Consider the following 5,131-nt stretch of genomic DNA (forward strand, 5'->3'; position numbering starts at 1 on the left):
GCTTGGGCCAGTGACGGGGTGGGGGAAGGGGGGCCGGGGCCGGGGGAGGGGCCGCAGCACCCCTGTGGTCTCCAGATGGCTTATTTGATTATGCTGACCCAGGACCCCACCATGTAGGCCCCTGCCCCTGAGCTCTCTGAAGCCCTGTGTTTGGGAAGGTGGGTGAAGGTGGGCAGGGCCTGGCTGAGGTGGGGGGTCTCCACTAACCACTGGCACTTGCCGGCCACTCAGAGTGCCCCAGGGAGGTGGCTGCTACCACTCCCTCCCTCCCCCTGCTCCCAGCTGTCTGTCCTGGAGTCTGGTGCACAGGCCCAGGGAGGAGGTTCGGCTTCCCTGGTGGGCCTCAATGTCCCTTGAGTCAGAGGTCATCCCTTCCCCCTCTCCTGGAAACAGAGGCAGAGAGAAGTTGAGCGGACATCAACTCGGGTGGGGTGGGGGAGGGGGGCGGGGAGAAGAGGATCTCCAGGACTCCCTCCCAGAGACCAGGAGGGAAGCCCTCCGTTTTGTAAACTAGGGATAACAGAGTTTGCAAAATTAGGCAAGGGACTGTTGGGCCCTAGAGGACACTGGGAGACTGGTTAGGACCCAAAGACCTCCTCCCTAAACCTTCTATCCCATCTGACGTCTGCAGGGGAGAATTTTGACATGTTATCTGCAAAGAATTTTGCTGCAATCATCTTTCTAACCCTCTCCCGGCAGAGGAGAAGTTTGGCACAATCAACGTTCTAGCCCCACCCACGGTTGGCCCTCCAGGCTGGTATTTATCTGCAAAGCTGTAGTCAAGAAGTTTTTTGTTTGTTTGTTTTCGTTTAATTTGTTTCTTAATTTAGATACTCCTTGAAAGGTGTGTATGTAGAGGGGCAGGGGACAGATCTGAGGTCTGAGGCTGGGACTGGGGATTAACACCAAGACCAGCCCATGGATTCTTCCCAAACACCCTCATACCAAGTACCCCATGGGTGGTGCTGGGTCGTTATTTCTGAGCCCTAACTCCAATCCAGAGGAGAGCTTGCCCCCCACCCCCACCCCCACCCCAGCCCACTAGAGGAACAGCAGCCTGGCCTGCGGGGGCCTCAGAGTCTGTGGGTGGGAATCCGGGGGATCGTGGGGAGGATGTATGGGTCTCCGGATCAGGGACATTGCTGATGAGCCGTCTTTCACTGGCCCTTCCCATTGGGTTCCTTACTGTACACCCTTGAAGCTGGGCCTCAACTCCTGTCCTATGTCCTGAAAGACACTCTCCAGGGCCAGACACAGGGGAGGGGCGTCAGCTGTCCTCTGTCGCCGGGCTGGGCATCCAACTGTCTGTCCTGCTTTCACGTTGCGGTTGCAGCTTGCGCCGAGCTCGCCCAGCTGGAGATGACTGGGCATCCCCGCCCCCGCCTTCGACCACCCTGTCTCGGTCCTCCCCCCTGAAACGTGTACCCCTGGCCAGGCTGGCGACTCCCAGCCCCCAAATGAGAAGTGCCCTTAAGGCCCCCACAGTGCCCGCAGCCCTGGAATAAATTTTGCAGTTAGTTTCCAGCTACCTTTGCCTATCTACATTCTAGGGCCCAAGGAGAGCCTCCTAAGTGGGTTTGGGCTGTCTAGGGCGGGGCCGAGCGCCGAATGGGACGAAGGCAACACCTAGGTAGCTTTCGGTTCCAAACTCGGGGGGGGGGGGCAGGATGGGGTGTGAGGGCCAAGGTGGGGGATACCAGGCACTGCTGGGGGGCCCTTGGGCCCCACCTCATCCCTGGGGCCCTGCCAACCCTGGGAGGCCTGGGAGATACTTGGGCTTTCTGGGGACTCAGCCTCACTGCCACCCTGGCGTGCATCTCAGCTGCCATCTTGGGCAGAAGGGAACAGTCATTTAATGAGCATCTACTGTGTGCCATCCATCACTTCACTGTCCCTGCAGTAGCCTGTGAGGCAGGGGTTATAATCCAGAGGAGGCACTTGGCAAGGGCCCTTAGTCGGCCATCTGCTGGGGCAGATTCAAACCCGGATCCACCTGACTTCAGGGCACTGGCCCTTTCCTCTCTGTCCCCCGGTGGCACACCCACAGGCCCCAGGCCTGGCCCCTCTCACTTGCTTGGTGGCAGCAGTGAGCACAGCCAACTCTGAGGACTGCTTCCTCTGCTCCAGGTGCCCTTCCAGGACGTCGCCTGCCTTGTCCACTGGTCTTGTCCCATCTGCTCTTCGCAGCCGCTTTGGTAGGTGGCGGCCCCAGATTACAGATGAGGAAACTAAGGTGAAGTGTCCTGTCCAAGGTCACCCACTGAGAAGGGCCAACCATGATGCAAACTTCCATCCTCCTGACACGCCTTGACCAACGTGACTGGTTTATCTCCAGAGCCACCCCTGCTCCTCTGTTCAAATTAGAAAAAGCTGTGTGCCAGGCACACAGCTTGGCAGCGGCTTAGGCAAAGGGACAAAGCCTCCCTTTCCCTCTGGCAGCTCCAGAAGCAGACACCCTGGTTCCTGCCCCTGGAGACTGTTCAGTCTTGTAGGAGGACATTACCTTAATCAGATTGTTATCTGATGTGGTGTATCATGTAACTGCACAAGATAAGGAAGTGATTGATTCTGCTCCTGGGGGGACAGGAAGTCTTCATAGCTGACGTGTCATCCAAACTGGGTTTTGAAGGATGCCCAGGGGTTCACCAGCTAGATAAGAGTTGGGGTCAGTCCAGGCAGAGGCAGCAGTGTGAGCAGAGGGATGGAGGGGTGTCAACCAGCAGTGTTTGGGGACCTAAGAGGAGTTATTTTGGCTGAAGAGTGAAGACAGTGTGTTGAGGGGGAGGGAGTGTATGGAGCAGGGGGTGGGGAGACCGGAAAGGACTCCTTGGTCCCCAACCCTGACCACAGGCCCACCCGCCACCCACCCCCCCCCACGCCCATATGATTAGTCTGGGAGGAGGCAGGGGCCCTCTGGTGGGGAGGGGAAGGAGTCAGAGGACACTGCAGGTGCAGAGAGTAGGGACCGCCAAGTGCCCAGCCCAGTTCAGTGCCACCTTCCTGCTGCCCCTCCAGGCCCCGGTCCCTCCACTCCTGCCCCACAGTAGCGGGCGGCGGGCTTTGCCTAACCTGCCGGGGCCGAGCACCCCGGTGGGTGAGCCTCAGCAGTGGTGCCCAGCCTGCCACTCCTCCCCGGGGGTACCGCTGCGTCTTCCCCGAGCAGGCAGGAACTACGCTCCTCCCCACGGAGGCCTGCTGTCTTTTCTCGCTGCCTGGGGCCTTCAAGGCCTTAAACTCGCCTCCACTGTGCGCACGGTCCCCTGCACACCCTCCTCTGGCAACAGCTGACTTTTCCCGAGTGCCTGTGTGTGCCGGGCACTTGGACTAATACACAGGACAGCCTCATGTCACCTGCGGGGTGGGCCAGATGCCCCCCATTCTGCAGACGATGGACTGGGCTTCCAGAAGTTCAACGGCAGCCCCCATGCCCAGAATGAAATACCCAGACCCCTGTGCTGTGTGGTGGGCTAGCTACACCCCAGGTAGATTTTGTCCCAGACTCAGTGCAGGTGGGGCCCAGGGTGAAAGTGACCCCGAGGCCGTAGAGGGATCTGCGAGCAGCTTGCACCTTGATGGGTCTCTGGGCTTCTTCTCATGCAGCCCTGCCCCACCTCCACTCACCTGCATCTGGAGTGGCTATACCGCTCCTCCCTCCCCCCAGGGAGGCTGCTCTGACGCTCCTCAGCTGTGCCACGTCCTCTGGCAGCACTGGAGCCAGGCTGAGGTTAGCAGGACGGTGTTAACAGCCTCTGCACCCTAAGTCCCAGCCCCTGGGCCTCTCTTTCGCCTGGCCCCTACCTTGGGGCCCATCCTGGTGCCAAGCCCTAACACATCACCATTGCTGCTCACCTTAGCTCTGCAACCGGCTCTACCCAAGAGGAGACCAGGACTCAGAGAAGAATCTTGCTCGAGGCCACAGAATCAGTGGTGCCAGGACCTGGTCCCATAGCCAGATTCTGAGTTGGGGTCCTCTCGCAGCATGACACGTCAGACCTGAAGCCGGTCCACCTGCCCTGGTGCCTCCTCCGAGCAGTCTGCCTGGGTGGCTCCCACTCACAGCGACTGCCACCCCCGACCTCTATGTTACCCAGCCGGGGAGACCCAGGTATGAGACGTGGAGACCTTCTCTGAGCCTCAGTTTTCTTTTCTGTACGATAGAGGTGATGGTAGTCTCAGGGCTGAGGTAAGGACCTGCAGCTCTAAGGCAGTACAAGGCTTAGCACCAGCCAGGTACACAGCAGGTGCTAGTAAGTGTTGGCTGCACCTGCCCTGATGGTGAAGCTGGGTCTGTCCTGAGTCCCAAAGCCAAAGTGGCAGCTTCCCTTGTACCTCCCTCCTCCCAGGGAGACTGGCATCCTGTCCCCCTCCGCAGGCCAGGGTGACCTCCAGAGAAGGAAAGGTCACTACAGTACCATTTATTATCAGAGACATCACGGGGCTGTCAGAACTTCAGGGCAGGAGGGGAGGGACAGTCACAGGCAGGAAGCTGAGGACAGAGCTGTGGGACCTGGCAGTGTAAGCGGGAGCACCAGGGCCAGGGCCTCCATTGGAAGGAGAGAGAGGCTGAGGCCCCTGGGAGTGGGTAGTGGTCTAGATGCTGCGTCTGTCCCTCCGGGGCCCCCGGTTGGGCCTTTCAGAGGTCCCCAGGTAGAGCTTGGAGGAAAGTTCCCATGTAATGTCTCTAGAAACCTGGGAGGAAAGTACACCCTTTGGGCTGGGCTGGCAGAGAACCAAGATGGGGGCCCACCCTCCCAATATGGGGACAGGGCTGGGAACTGGGGCTAAGGGAAGACCTTGGGTGGGATTCTGGCCTGGGTGACCCTGGCAGTCTCCCTCTCTGAGCCTCAGTTTCTCCATCCGGAGAACACCTGCAATGCCGGGGATGGGGGTGGTGGGGAGTTGGGGGGCGCCATGGACTTTCTGGAGGGAGGGGCAGGGGCAGGCCTGTGAGGGACACACAGCTGGCAGCCTTCACTCCCCCGCTCTTCTTGCTAGGGCCACCTGAGTGGGTCGCCTGGTGGGGCGGGGTGGGGGGGGCTAGGGCATCGGAGGGCGGGACGGGTTGGGTGTTCCTCCGAGGCCGAGGTAGAAGCGGCTCCGTTGCTACGAGCGGCCTTAGCAACGCACCCAT

Source organism: Pseudorca crassidens, chromosome 7, assembly GCF_039906515.1.
Source record: "Pseudorca crassidens isolate mPseCra1 chromosome 7, mPseCra1.hap1, whole genome shotgun sequence".
NCBI classification, from domain to species: Eukaryota; Metazoa; Chordata; class Mammalia; order Artiodactyla; family Delphinidae; genus Pseudorca; species Pseudorca crassidens.